General features: G+C 34.0%; 1 long non-coding RNA gene across 4 annotated transcripts in view; it reads right to left on the reverse strand.

The window, feature by feature from the left end:
- LOC112658298 (uncharacterized) overlaps window positions 1-16208 on the reverse strand; it is a 79548-nt gene that overhangs the window by 55798 nt on the left and 7542 nt on the right. For 3 of the 4 annotated variants that reach the window (XR_007408413.1, XR_003135636.2, XR_004812274.1), the window contains exon 3: window positions 12082-12243. This is a non-coding gene — a long non-coding RNA (uncharacterized LOC112658298). Of the gene's footprint in view, window positions 1-12081; window positions 12244-14063; window positions 14103-16208 lie in introns of all 4 variants that reach the window. The other variant, XR_007408412.1, reaches the window with a different exon arrangement.

The raw sequence follows: 16208 nt of genomic DNA on the forward strand, positions 1-16208 counted from the left end.
CTCTAAAATTGATTGAGTCTCACAAAACCTGGATCTGACCCCTGGATCCATGCTTAGAGAATTCCTGTTAAGTATAAACAATTTATTTTTCATATTCAAAATCTTTAATCTACATGGAACTTATTTTAGATTATGGGATGGGGTGGGAAATTTGTCTCCCCCACCCCAAAGTGGTTAACCAATTGTTTTAACACTATTTTTAAATAATATGTATTGTTTTCCTGTTGCTAATAAAGATCTTAGCATATACTAAACTTTTAAGTATGCTTGGAACCTTAGGATTTTCATCTTGTTTTATCATTCTATTTCAGTTCCACTTTTAGCTATTATATTTTGATAATATATTTTGAAAAACATGAGAGTAAAATCTCTTTTCATGCTTAGTTTTTGGAATGTCCATGGTTTTTGCAGTTTGTTTATTTTTGTTATTGTACTTTGGTATCACTCAGTCATGTGTTATAAAGAGAAGCCCGCTAGAATTCTGATAAATTTGTATGTAATTCCACACAAAAAAAAAAACAAAACAAAACGATAGCAACATCGAGTCTTCTGATCTAGCAACATCACTTTTTTGTAGTTGCCCTTGGAAAATGTTGTAAATGTTTTCCTATGGATCTCTGCAATTCTAATTAAGCATATGTCCAGCTAATTCACACTTGCTCTTGTTGTGAAGGCTTCTCTTCCTGGATATCATTGGCTATTATTGGAAAACTGTTTTATAGTCAATAGGTCTGTCTGTGTTGTGTGTTTTGCAAATGGCCATTTTACTAAACTTTCTTATTTATTGTAGTAAGTTCTCAACTGAAAACTGGTATCCACTTGATACTTTATTTCATCTGAGTAGTTTACAGCCTATTTAGCTTTTCTCCTTATATTGGCTTAGATTCCAACATCTCGAAATAGCAGATAACTGTTTGTATCAGTATTTATGACTTTATAGGAATGCCTCTGAAAGAGAGAGCAGGAGGGAGGGGGGGAGGGAGGGAGGGAGACACAGAAAAACCCATTTAAGTACCTACATATTTATTTTCATTTGTATTTGTGTATGTGTGAAAAAAATATTTGTATATATGAAACATTCAAGGAATATTCTTTCTACTTCCTTTAAATATATTATCAAACATGGATGTTGAACTAACTGGGTATTTTTGAAGGGCATCTATTGACATGACTTACTTTTTTATCATTTGTATCTATTACATTAATAGATTTCTTGCTACATGATCCTTGATTCCAAGAATAAACTCTACTATACTAGTAATTTGTTGTTCTTTTAATACATTTAGATGGATGATATTTTATTTAGGATTTTTTCTCCTCTATAATCATAAGTGAAATTTAGCTGTAGTTTTCTTTCATTGTGATAATTTTATCAGGTTTTGGTATAAGGTTAAAATAAACTGGGAAGATTTCCATCTTTCTTTATGCTCTGGGACATTTTAAATTGCAAAAGAACTCTATAATTTCAGAGTTTAAAATAACATCCATAAAATCATCTGGTTTTGGCAAATTTGGGGGGATAATTATCTTTTTCAATTTTATTCATGATGGATCCTCTACATATTGAGCCAATTTTGGTTATTTATATATTCCATGCTGACAATCTATTTCTTTATGATATTCTAACTCAGTCTCATCAAGTTTTATAGAGAAGAGGCTCCCAATGATTTATCCTTACAACCTTAATATCACCTCAATATACTTATTTAATAATTTCACATATTTACTGCTTACTATATTCATGGGTTACATTCAATTATAAAACAAAGTTGGTAATAGAAAAATTTTAAGGATGAGATAAAGATGAAATAAACTACTTAAAAGTAGTTTTTGAACTTTGTAGACCAATAAAAAATGGTCTTAGTAAAAATAACCTTTTTGTGCCTCTAAAACAGTATATTTTTCCAGTGTTATTGAGACATAATTGACATATAATATTGTATTAAATCTGTGTATAATGTGTTGATTTGACACACACATAGCAAAATAATTAGCTAGCACCTTCATCACATCACATAATTATTATTTGTTTTTTTGTGATAAGAACATTTAATATCTATTCATTAGTAACTTTTAAGTATGTAATACCATATTAGTAGCTATGATTACCATGCTGTACACTGGATCCCCAGAAATCATTCATCTTATAACATCTCCCCATTTCTCCCACCTCCTGGCATGAAATTGTCTTAATATTTTAGTAAGAGTCAGAAAAAATATTTTAGTAAGAGTCTTGTGATTAAATAGGCCTTATTGTTATATTTTAATCTTCATGTGATACATTCTGATATAGAGATCAAAGACCTTTTTCTAAATTCAATTTGTTTTGATTTTTTTTAAGATTTCATTTATTTATTTGAGAGAGAGGGATAGGGTGCAAAAGCATGAGTTGGGGGGGAGGGGGTAAAGAAAGAAGCAGGCTCTCCACTGAGCCTAAGAGCACTCTGGACTTGATCCCATGACTTGAGCCTACCGCAGCCGTTCAACTGAGTCACCTAGCCCCCCCCCCCCATTTTGGTATTTTTTAAAAGCTATCTTAGTAATAACAATACCTCACAAATACATATAGTTTCAAATTGGAAAAAATAAATCACAACAAGCTTACTAAATCATTATATTCACTTTTTTTTTCCGTTTCATTCATCGATTATATAGATACTGCTGGAAATATTAAGAAGTGCTCAGCTTCCCTGAAGCCAATCAGTTTGATCTTTTTTATTTAATTTTATTTTTAGTTTGGCCTCTTAAAATAATCATAATTTTACATATAATTTTTATATTTTTAACAAATGAATTTTAAAAACCACTAAGACTGCATATTTTGAATATTTTAAAAGTAGATGAGGTTATTTTGCAGTCCAGGTTTTTAGATATGCAGATACAAGAATTTTTTAAGTGACATATACGGGTTTCAGTAACAAAATTGTATAATGATGGAAACGTTTCCAAATTGATCCCCAGAATATTGTCTCCACAGTAGAAGTTGTTGTTGTCGTTTTTATAAAACAGTTACTTTCTACTTCCATGTAAAAACATCACCTTTACTTTTGAGTGGTAGATTGGGCTAATATTGTTGTCTTCTGAGTTGATACAACTGACTACCATTTACCTTCATAGAAGTGATCAGCTAATTCCAAATACTTGTCTTTATCAAGGAAACATGTGTAACTCACCAGTAGCTTATACTGGTAATTCTCAAACTTAATTCCCCTCTCAGAGGAAATGAAATCTCAGGTACTTTATATTTAGCTCCTCGTTTTCAGCACAAGTTTATAAATTCACAAAGATAAGATTATGGAATTTGGTAACTATTAATATTTTAAGAATAAAATGTAAATCATATTATATCCAGTGGCATCCCAATGCCACAACAATTTGATACCACTATCCTATTTTTTAAATATATGAATCAGATTTTATTTAATTATGGGAAACTGTGCTTCATCTCTTTTATCCTTGGATTTATATTTCTATCCAGCTTCCACTACTCCCTCCCCCAGAGAATTTGTTTATTCTTGAAACTACGTTTATCACCATTATTTTCTACAATAAAAATATGCACATAAATTGAAAGTTTAATTTTATAATTACCTGTGAATGAACATAAGGCTCTAAGTGTTAATTGCCTCTTGGGTAGAGCTATCATTGCAATTGTTAGTAGTACATAATTGGTCAAAACAACTTAACTATATTACAAATTTCCATAAATAATCATTAAACAATTTTTTTTAACCATTGGGGGGAAAAGTGCTTAATGACATGAATAAGGTTGGGTTATTTTGCTGTATTAAAGATAAATATTGCTTATGGCTTGAATGAGACAGAGCTCACAATTCTATTTATATATTTCATGTTTCTAGATGTAAGCCCTGAGAAACCTTGCTCATATAAATAGATTGGAATAGAAGTTTTATTTTAGCAATGCTGTTCAATTTGTTTAACCTCTTCTGGATCATATGCCAAAAAGTCACCCACTGATGAAATTACTTTTAATAATCTATCTTTTGACAATTCTAATTCATTCTTCGATTTTGTTGAAAGCAAAGAATGGATGTGTTACCCGGTCATTAGAGTTCATTCACTTAGGCTTTATTGAGATCTACCAAATGATTATTATATGAGTCAGCCTTTGCTGTGTTACCAACAAAATCTCAGTGGCATATAACAAAAAGTGGTTATTTCTGTCTCTGGCAAGTATGTAGGTCAACTGGGGCAATTCAGATCTGTTTTGCATTGTTGCTTTTGGGGGTGTAGAATGAAGGTGCAGTGAGCATGTTCTCCTCACATTAGTGGGCATGATGTGTGCATCTTAAAGCCTGGGCTCAGAGTTGGAACACTGCCCCCCTGCCCACATTCCATTGGCCAAAGGAAGTCAGATGACCAAGCCCTGTTTCACTGAGGTGGGGTGAATAGTCTTCTCAGGGATGATATATGGGGTGGGGAAGTGAATGTTTGCTGACCAATGTAATCTACTATGCCTATTCTTTTTGTTGTTTGTTTTTCTTTCGGATTTAGTTTGTTCTTACTGACAATGTGTTCAAAACTATTTATTAATAAACAATGGTGGATTAGGAGAGGCATAAGGGAGACTTCTGAGACACTAGTCGTGCTCTATTTTTGGGTGGTAAAAAAAATACACAGGTGGGTTTAACTGGTGATAACTCCTGAAACTATGCACTCATGATCTGTGCACTTTTTCTGTACATATGTTATACTTCAAATAAGAACTTATTTTTGAATGAGGAGTTGAGAAAATTCTTTTTTTCATTTCAGAACCTTTCAATACAGTATTTTTGTAAAGATTATTTTTACCGTGTCACAACCTTTAAATGTGTATTTTATTAATATCTCTAGAACTAAAGATTTAGGGCATTCAACATGTGGGAAATGTCTGCTCTGAAACTTCCTTAGCAAAGCCTTTCTTTGTTTTCAAATCTATCAAGTGAATCAGATTTAGATTTACTTTGTGTCAGAGAAACACTGCATTTTTCAGTTCAAATAAATATGTTAATATTTATTTCAAGGAATGTTATCTTTAAAAAACACTGTAAATTATGGAATATCCTTTGTAATATAGTTTACTAAGAGTGATTAAGATTAAAATTGGGTAGATTCAATATGCTAAATCCTTCTACTTTATAAATTTAAAAAAATAAATCTATACACTTTAAAATGTCTTGATCTCTTATAGTGCAGTGTATAGCTAACATGATGTTACTATAAAGGGAGAAATATAGTAAAATCATAGTATCTATTAAATGTTATATACATGCATGTATTTAGATTTTGACATTTGGTCTTTAGAATTATTAACCAAAAATCATGTGTAAAGATCCTAAAATAGCTGCATTAATTTTGTTCACATTATAAGGGTACCTGGGTGGCTCAATTAAGTGTCTGCTTTTGGTTCAGGTCATGATCCCAGGGTTCTGGGATAGAGCAGAGTCAGGCTCTCTGTTCAGCACAGAGTCTGCTTCTCTCTCTCCATCTCCCTCTGAATGTGCCCCCTCTCTCTATCAAATAAATAAATAAAATCTAAAAAAAAAACTTTTTTGTTCACACTATAAAACATTTCTACATTTTATGAAAGAAGATTTTACAAAGTGCTAAAAATTATTTTAGAAGCTATCTTATTAATTTGAAATTTTAATGAAGTAGAAAAAAGTCTAGAAATGCAATATTTTTAAGATACGACTTGATATAACAAGCTATAACCAAGTATTGAGTAATATATACCAAATCCAAAATGAAAAAAATTTAGTATAATCCCCAAAATTTGGATCCCAATTACTTTTAAAGCAAATAGTACTAGCAATCTTCACTTGTTCCCTGAATATGCTTTTCTTTCTAGTGAGTGAGTCCTAGGGATGAGTGTTGAGAATAGCCAAAGAAAATGGCTCACATTTAAACAAATGAAAGAAAAAAGAAATAGTCTTTTCTGCTACAATATGTCTTGCCAATGTCCCCTTTGCTTTGCCTTCTCTAACCTTTTCCTCAGAGAGTAATGCACTTTTTGACAGTCCTTGTTAGAACAAGAGGGGAAACTGTAAAAGACAATATCCATCGCTCTCCACTCCCTGCAAGATCGGATCTCAAAACAATCTCTCATGAGCAAAGACCCTTGTTCCTAATACACTGGCTGTACCTTTAAAAAGAAATATGTATGAGAAAGAAAAAAACTAGAAACTCCATAGACTTATATTGATTCATAGACTAATTATAAAAGGAGACTTTGCAAAAAAACAGTATTTCCACAAGTTCCTTTGTTTAATATCCTAGAAATTCCTGTGGACAAGAGGCCATGCACTGCCAGGGGGATAAATCGGGGGAGTCTTAATGCTGTTCACTGAAGCTGTCCAGACTTTGTACTTTCCATGCTCATGGTAGACAAACTAGTTCTGGCCACTGCATTGTAAAGGAAAGTGATGTATGTCCTTTCTAAGCAGGAGCATTAAATTCCACTACAAGACCTTCCAGAGTTCTCTTTTCTTTCCGCCACGATGATTCGCAACCTTCCATCCATTGACCATGGAGTGAGGGTCAGAGTGAGGACAACGTGATATAAAGACCCAAACCTTCCCTGGTGGAAGGTACAGCATAAATGAGAAATAAACATCTGTGTTTTAAGCCACTGAGATTTTGAAGTTTCCCAGACCATCCTAACCAATTCAACTTTCTTTTGTAAAGTGGGACAAAGCTATTTTGAAAGGGGAGATAAGAAAAAAAGAAACCTACATTACACCAGGGAAGAGGATATAACAAAGTTGTTCTCTGTATATTGTGTCCTTTAAACTTCACATTGTATCCCCTTTAAAAAGTCTCTACTTAGCCCAGTATGAAGACTCTTGGTTTAAAAAAAGAAAAAAAAAGTCTTTTAAATATTTTGCCAAAAGGCAACTGGGAGGTATCTCTGAAGAACACAAAATATATTCATAATAATTCCAAAACTCATTTCAGACCATTTTAAAGATTCTACTTTTTAAGTAATTTCATCTAAATACCATTTAGCTAAGTATGTATTAACCAAATATGTGCCAATACACTGAGTGAAGAAAGGCCAAGGACGTGAATATCAACACTTCAGCATGGTGAAATCCCAAGGTGACGCAGGTCTGACACACAGACGAGGTGAGCCTGAGGGTCCACTGAAATTTAAGCTTCGGCATTAGGAGAGTTGATTCTCCAAATTTTAGGTAAAAGTAGATTCTCCATGATTTTATTTGAAGACCGCTATGGACCATTCCTTTGGATGCATCCATATCACTATAGAAGAGGACTCTTCTCAATTTAGAAGAGTCTTCTTCTAAATTTGAGTATCCTCTTCTAAATTCAACTTAAATCTCTTTTCAACTGTGATTATTCTTTATTGTTACTAATTATACATATTTGTATTTTTGTTCTTATTTTTCTTAATTGACCTTGCCAGGTATTTATCAATTTTGCTGGACTGTTTAAGAGACAATCTCTTGTATTGGTCAATATTTTATTCTTCTGATTTATGAGCCTTTTACATTTAATAATTTTTTCATTCCTTTTCTTAGGTTCCTTTTGTTATAATATTAGCTTCTTGAGTTAAATATTTATTTTTTGTTTTATTCATTGTGGTTTAGTGATAAAAAAAGCACTTAAGATTTCAGTTATAAAATGAATAAATTCTGGGGATCTAAGGTACAATAAGATGACTATAATTAATAATTCTGTAGACCATACTTGGAGAGTAGATACTACTCTATACTAAGAGAGTAGGTGGTAAGGATTATCACACACACACACACACAAACACACACATAATGGTAACACACACATGAGGTGTTGGTTGTGTTAATTAGTTTGGGTCATCATTTCACAATGTATATGTATATCATGTCAATCACATTGTATACCTTAAATATATAGAATTCTTACTGGTCAATGATATCTCAATAAAGGTGGGGGGGCAGGAAGCATTAAAGATGATTTTTTTCTTTTTTTAATATTTTATTTGTTTTTTTAGAGAGAGATAGACTGTACATGAGCAGAGTGGGGGGCAGAGAGAGAACCTTAAGTAGGCTCCAGACTCAGGGTAGAGTCTGACTCAGGGCTCAATCTCATGACCCTGAGATCATGACCTGAGCCAAAATCAAGAGTCAGATGCCGAACCAACTGAGCCAGGCACCCCAAGAAGACTTTTTCTCCTCAGGGTATAGCTTTCCTTGTAGGTGATGATAAATGTTTTCATTATGGTCCATGTCTAAATTCTTAATATTACTAAATCTGTAATTGCATATTTGATTTCTTTCTTTTTTACTCAAATGTCATTTAGCAAGGTGACATTTAATATTTTAATATTTTCACTTAGTTGAGTTTAGAGGAAGAAAGGTTTTTGGGTTCTTGTTTTTGTTTTGTTTTCCAATTTTAAATCTTGAGTTACCCATACAGCACTGTCATCACAAAATCTACTTGGATCACTTCTGCTTTGGAGTGTTTATTAAGATTGTTCTCAGTTATTGATTTGGGAAAGAGGTTGTCATGGGTTCTGGATTTGGGATTTAATCTGTAGTTCTTTCTCACTAGAGCTAAGAGTGGCACAATCCTTAGCCAAAAAAAAGTTCCATGACCAATATTGAATTAGTGGCACTATAGTTTATTGAGATGGCTCTCAAAAAAACTTCCAACCCCAAAGAATAAAACTCACAAAAACACCATCAGCGATGGTACAGGTTCCTCTCCTTCTTGGAACAGGACAGGATAGACGTCTCCCTGCATGCCAAGCCATTTTGTTTTGCCTCAGAGCCAGTGGAGGGTGGGAGAATGGGATAAAGTATTGATGACCAGCACCACAGAAGTGATCATCCAAGCTAGTTGTCTGACCCTCCTGTGGATTGTGCCTCCCCAAGCTGTGACGAGGGTCACAGCGGCCTGGGAGGTGATACATGCCATCCTGCAGCTGACATAGGACATGAACATTCTCAAAGATAGCTCTGCTAAAGGAAGTCAAAATACAAGCTCTACAAAAACACCTGCTCAAAAATGTCTTGAATTATTTATTGAAGTAACTTTTCTGTATTTATTTGGTCTATTTTGTACCAGTAGGATGGAAGTAGTTGAGGTCCTTCCTTACTAACATCCAACCTTGGGAGAGTGTTGACAAAACACGCCCCGTGTTTCCTTCCTAGCAGATCACTGCAGGGACCTATTTATGATGACTGTCAGTGTCTGGCATTCTGCGGGTGCTAGAAGACTAGAGTTATCTCTCTTTCAGGAGACAGAATGAAATTGAATCATCATTTCTAATTATATTATCAAATCTTTCATCTTCATACTTACATTGTTGCCTGCTTGATGGTATTGCTTGCCTCAACTCAAAGACTGAGTTGAGAATTTTACTTTAATTACAACAGTGATAAAGCTCATTTTCAAAATTATGTAATAGGGGCACCTGGGTGGCTCAGTTGGTTAAGCATCTGCCTTTGGCTCAGATTGTGATCTCGGGGTCTGGGATCGGGTCCCGCTTCAGGCTCCCCACAGGGAGCCTGCTCTCCCTCTGCCTACGCCTCTGCCTCTCTCTGTGTGTCTCTCATGAATAAATAAATACAATCTTTAAAAAAATGTTAGAAGCTCTGGGGTATGCTCTTCTATATTTTTTTAACAAATACATACAAACAAATACTAAGGTGTGTTTTTTTTAATGGGATCATGCTACAGATACTAATTCAATAGTTTTCTTTGAAAGTGAATTTTTCTAGTATTCTTTATGTGTCTATTTTGTGCAGCCCTATTTACATATAAAAGTTTATGACTTGGCAAGCTTTATTGTATCACTATAAAATCATTTATTTGGGTCCCACCCTATGCTTATCATAAATTGATATTTTTAACACTTTTATTGAGACATCATTACATATCATAAAATTCATCTGTTTTAAGTGTATGATTTAATGATTTTTACAATTTTGTAGCCATCACCAACTGACTTTATTTTTTTATTTTTATTTTTTTATTTTTATTATTTAACATATTTATTAAACAGTGATTGTGTATTCTTTAAAAAACTTCTGTATATTTATATTTTGTCTCTACATTGTCTTTGATTTCTTCTTCTAGTATTTTCTTAATTTCTGCCTTTAAGAAATAGCTCTTAACTAATTTTCCCCTTCTTTCTCCAGGCTCTAATGTCTCTGTCTCTGGCTGCACTTTCTCCTAAATACATTTTTCAGAAGTTAATTGCCAGCTTTAAACAACTGACTTTAAAATATTTTCATCCTACTAAAAAAAAACGACATGTGAATAATTCCTTATTGCCCTCCCCAGCTTTAAGCAAAGCTACTATAGTCTCTGTCTCTAATTATTTGTCTGTTTTTTTAAGGTTTCTTATAAATAGAATCATACAATATGTTTGGCTTCTTAAAGGGAGCACAATGTTTTTTAAGGTTAAGCATATTGTAGCATTTACTGTATTTTGTGCCTTTTTTTAAATTGACAAATAGTACTCTCTAAATTGATCTTTGCCTAGGATACATTGACTCATTTCCTTATTTTCACCTTTAATGAATCTTATAAACAATAAGATTACATTTTATCTTTTTTCCAATTTGAGAATCTTCATCTTTTTTTAACAAAATAGTTTAATCCATTCATATTTTTATTTTGACATAGTCACTTGTTTCTGTCATCTTGTTTCATGCTTTCTGCTTTATATCTGACATTGTTTCTTTCCAGAATTTTCCTATTGAACAACTTTTCCTTTTTTGAGTGTGTTTTGTTTTTTTTTTCCTGCTAAGCATTTGGAAAGTATGTAGCCTACTCCGGTTTTATGAAAAGTTTCCTTAAAGATGAATTTGTATTTTTCTATGTTTATGAGCAAGATTGGCCTGTGATTTTTTTGCTCATATTTTCTTTGGGATTTTGTTTGTTTGTTTGGTTCCTAATCAAGGTTGTCTTGGTCTCATAAAATGATGAATATTCCCTCTTGTTCTATTCAAAAGTTTGATAAAAACCAGTGTCTTTTGTTTTTTGGTTATTGAGAGTTTCCCTTATGGGAAGCATTTGATTATGGGTTCAATTTCCTTAGGAAAAGGACTACGGACAGAATTTACTTCTCCTTGTATGCAGCTCATATTTTCTGTAAGAATTTGTCCATTTCATCTACATTTTCAAAAGTGTTAGGATAATACTTAAAAAAAAAAGATTTATTTATTTATTTTTAGAGAAGGGGGAGTGGCAGAGGGAAAGAGAGAATCTCAAGTAGGCTCCCAGTGAACACAGGGCCCTACACAGGGCTCCATCCCACAACCCTGAGATGATTACCTCATGATCATGAACTGAAATTAAGAGTCAGACACTTAACTGCCTGAACCACCCAGATGCTAATGTTCTCATAATAATTATGATTTTTTTTCAAAATTGAATTTTTTTTTTTGGCTTTTGACGTTGATTAATTCTGCCCTCTTTTATTCCTGATCAAAGAGCATTTAGTTTTGTTGATTTTCTTCATAGTGTGTTTGTTTTCTATTATTAATATCTGCTCTACTTTTTCTTTTGTTATATCACTCTATTTTTAGCCCAAGGATAAATTCAATATTTAAAAAAAATCTGAAAATAAGGGCCCAGTGACATTAGAGAATAAACAATGCATTTTTATAAAAGCAATTATACTGGAAACTTCAGGGAAAGGCTCTTGGGATGGAGTGAAAGAGTGGCATTGAGACAGTGAGGATAGGCAGGGACGAGGACACCTTCAAAGGAACTCTGTGGAGCCTGTGGAGCCATGGGATCAAGGGATGGGCTGCTTGCTGTGCTCTTCCCCTTTTCTCCTTCTCCCTGTGCCCCAAATTAGGCCAGTTTGCTATGAGCTCATCTCTTGCAGCATATCTCCATTTGGAGAGGCACAGAGGAAGAGGCCTCCTATTCAGCAATTTGGAAACTTGTTTGGATTTCTACAATGACCTTTAGGGTCTGGGCTATTAGGGAACAATTATAAAATCCTAAAGGTGATGAATGATGACTGGTCCAGTGTTAAAAAAGACACCCTGGGATCCAGGGGCTTTTATTTACCCCTGAGACAAGTCCCAATCCAAATATGTTTTTGGAATGAATATTTACCATTCTTTATCATTCATCCACAAGCCTTCTGGTACAGCTGAGGTGGAGTAGGGGACATGGATAAAGTTTGAGCTAGCCTATACATGTTTTATATACTTCCACTTCATTCTTTAAATGGCAGATCTTCCAACGCTAGAGTGGGTCAACTGAATGTCTTCTTCACTGGAGAAAGGAAAGGTTAGAGATCAGACATGTTTTTGTGTTTGCACAAGTACCAAAAGAATAATCTTCATGACTTCTATGATTTTATCACCACCCAACTACACCCCCTCATATTATTATTAGGATGTGATAAAGCCATCCTAGATCAACCAGCTCCCATCCAACCCAGGAGCTGACCATACACACACAAGTGAACCCAGCCAAGACCAGAAGAACTGCACAAATGAGCCCACAAAATTGACAACCTGTGGAATTATGGGCGAAATAAATCATTATTTTAAGCTAATACATTTTGTGGTGATTTGTTATACATCAAAAGCTAGCTGACATAAGTCCCTATTCAAAACTTTTAGATTCAAAAGAAAGGAAGAAAGACAAAGTTTAGATTTTCTTATGTTTTACTTTGGTGGCTAAAGAGACCTAGCGATCTGTGGGGTAAAGAAGATAGTCATACAGATGGGGAGTTTCACCAACTGGCTAAAGCTTCACAGTGTTAGCTGATCAATCAGCCTTGGGCAGGCCTTATTGTCAACTAGTAGTAGAGAAGTGGTAATTAAGAAGTCAATGGGCCAGTAGACCACTTTTATAGCATTGGGGTCACTGCTCTAAGATCAGAGAAAGCTCAAGGCCCTCTGGGTAAACATCCATAGCAGTAAATCATTAGAAGGTATGTATGGAAAAGACACTGGATCAAGGAACTAGTAGACCATTCCACAGAGGTTACATCTCTGCAGTGATCTGAAAGATCAAATGAGACCAGAGAATCTTAAGACAGTTAGCTTAAGCCAGAAGTGAGAGAAATGGCCAATGCTGAATCCTGTTTGGATACTAGGTGGCCTTGGGGCATCCCAAGAGAAGAATAACTTTCTATTGATAAAGATTTCACAAAGAGTTTTATATAGTTGCTATCACTACAAGCTTTCTAATAGCAAATAATACATCTATTTAATTTGACCTCCCACGCTAGCAAGATTAAGGGAATGCAAGAACCTGACAAAAGAACAAAATAATATGGGGAACTTTCAGTTGGTGATTCTTTGTACTGCAAACACTTTAACTCTGGGTTATCCCTACAATGCAATCCAGCAGAAAAGTCTGACAAAGGTATGTAGCAGCTCAAGCAATAAATTTTATTGAATGTCTGATATTGTGAATAGTTTTAAGAGATAAAAGATCATCATTACAATTCAGATATAGGGTGTTTCCTCAAATATTAGGTAGACAGTAGGAGTGAGACAAATATTTCAATGATGGTAATATACCCTCAGCAGTGATCTATACCATCTGAAAGTGTGAATTCCACAGCAATTCAGTGGAAGGTAGGATCACTCAATTTTTCATCCAAGGGGCATCATCTTATCTTCAAGGGAAAACAGAATTTGCATTAGAAATTATGCCAGTGAGAGAGGTGGGAAGAGCCAGCATCTATCTCAGGATTGAGCCTTCAGCCCAGATGTTGAAGACAGAAACTTAATCTTAATCTTATATTTAGGAGGCAATAAGAAGGTTGACAACACCAAGCTGGCAATGGATAACTAGCTGTGTGACCCAAGAAAGTCAGTAGGTCTTGGTTTCTCTTATTTCACCTGTGAAATCCATCTGTTAAAGTCAATGATCTCTAAGATTTCTGCCGGTCCTAACATTCTGCTGGGCTTGGAACAAAACACTGTGGTATTTTAAATCATTAAAAAGAGTTGTGGTCATAGTTTCAGGTTTACAGTCTATTGTTGGTCATATTCTTAATTTATTTAATGACAAGTCCTTGCTTGGGAATGCAATAGCTAATTATAACACTAAGACTATGGAAAAATATGATTTACCTTCCAATAATATATTTTTACAGGTGCTCTAGGAAGACTCTGTGGTAAACAAAACAGAAACTTTATGCATTAATAATGTGTACAATGGAAATTTAGAAAATGTATTTTGGAATTGAATTGTTAAATATATCTAGGAAACAAGGATTAGAGGCTGAAGGAAGCTGTGCTTCTAAATAGCAAAAAAAGTAAATAAATAAAAAGTAAGGATTAAAAAATACCTTAAGGGTAAAAAATGACAGATTACAGGAAGAAGAATGAGAGAAAGAAATGACATTTTTGTTGAAATTTGGTCAGGCTAAAAAAGGAAGCTTCAGAACTTGCTAATCATCTTTAGTTTTCCCTGAAATAAGAAAACAATCAGAAAGCAGTGAAACTTAGAAGTTACACTGAATAAAAACAGAGATCTATTTGCATACATAATGATTAACAAGCATATCCTTACTGGGGCAGTCTATAAAATCATGAAGATATATTCAAACATTATTTTCAGTACATATAATTGTAAATCTTCAAAAGCATTTTTTTTCTTCAAAAGTATTTTGATGATATTTCTAATACTCCTAAAAGTGTAATTAACATCAACATTGAAATACAAGAGCAAAACTTTCATGGTTTAGTTAAACTAGTAGTCATCACCAAAATTATCATTATAGACCATCTCTAGATCTATAAGATATTGTTAAATTCATATGTATATTAAAATAAAGGGTGATGTAATTTTACATGCACTTTGTTTCCTTCCTGGATCCTGCCCTTCTTTTAATACACTGGGGAGTCTGTTAGAACAGAATCTCAAGCTTTTTTTTTTTTTTTTAAAGAATCTCAAGTAAATGTGTTGTCATTTTTCATAACATGTAAGTTATTGATTTTCCTTCACTCACTGTCACTGACCCATATCCTGTAAGAGAGCAAAAGAGCTCTGACATCAGATGGAGGATAAGACTTCTAGGAAATATCTAATAATCAGAAATTCTGTGCTCAAAAAAGTGGGTTTATCAGCCTGTACTAGGTTGGAGGATAAATTCCTAGACTGGATAACCTAGCATTTCATTCAGACACAAGTAAAACATTACACAAAGGAGCTGGACTCTTTTTTTTTTTTTTTTTTTAGAAAATCAGATATATAGTTTTCCCATCCTAAAGCATATTTGTGTCTGCTGGCAGACAAGTACAGGTAATTGCCTCCAGGTGTTTGCCTGCAGGAAGTTATTGAAATTCAGTGCTAGTAATGGCTGTTTCCTCAGCAGCAAAAACTAACCTGTGGGAACCTCACAGGCAGGCACAGGTAGGTATATTTTAGAATAGCAATGCCAGCCAGTTGAAAAGCCATAAACCCAGAACGCCCAGTGCAAAAGGGAACAGATTAACTAAAATAAGAATAAGGACATACTTTTTAACTATTAACAACAATTTAAGATTTAAAAAATTTGTTCTTGGCTTTTATCAAGTTTTAAAATTTGTGGGTTTTTTAAAAAAATTTGCTCCCTTATGGTAATTGCCTAGCAGATCCTCCCCACACACAAGAGGAAATATGAATTACAAAAATAACTGTACTTTTCTTTAAATTCTGTTTTTATGAAAGCTCATGATCAAAAATAATTCATTATTAAATAATAATCTGGATCTTTTCTTCCACTGTGAATACATACCCTAGGACATTTTATTAAAGGTAGCAGATTAACCATTTGCATTTAACTCACTTCCTCTGCTCAAATGAAAATCAAGTTTGGTTTTTTCCAAAAGCTTGGAGCAAACTTGGGAAAGCTAAATTCTAAGTCAGCTACAGGGAAAACTCAGAAGCAGGCTGATCTTTGGGAAAATTTTCAAATAACGACCCAAGAATGGGTCAGTACATCTGAAAGTTCTGTTGGAAATGGGGTTGTTTAAAAAGGAGCTGTACCTCGGGATCCCCTCTTCTACTCCATGGAACAGGTCAACTACACGCCGTAGTAGATGACTAAAGAGATTTATTTCCTGCAGACAGACACATGGAGGGAACAGGGGGGTTGGGCCTACATTCTTAGCATAATGCTAAGAATCCAAGTATTTTTTACCCTTTTCCATTTGGAAACGTGGTAGACACGCACGCATGCATACTTCCAAGTCAATATTTGGAAGTCTCTGTGGAATTTAACAAGCCTAAGA

This window comes from Canis lupus, chromosome 35 (assembly GCF_003254725.2).
Source record: "Canis lupus dingo isolate Sandy chromosome 35, ASM325472v2, whole genome shotgun sequence".
NCBI lineage: Eukaryota > Metazoa > Chordata > Mammalia > Carnivora > Canidae > Canis > Canis lupus.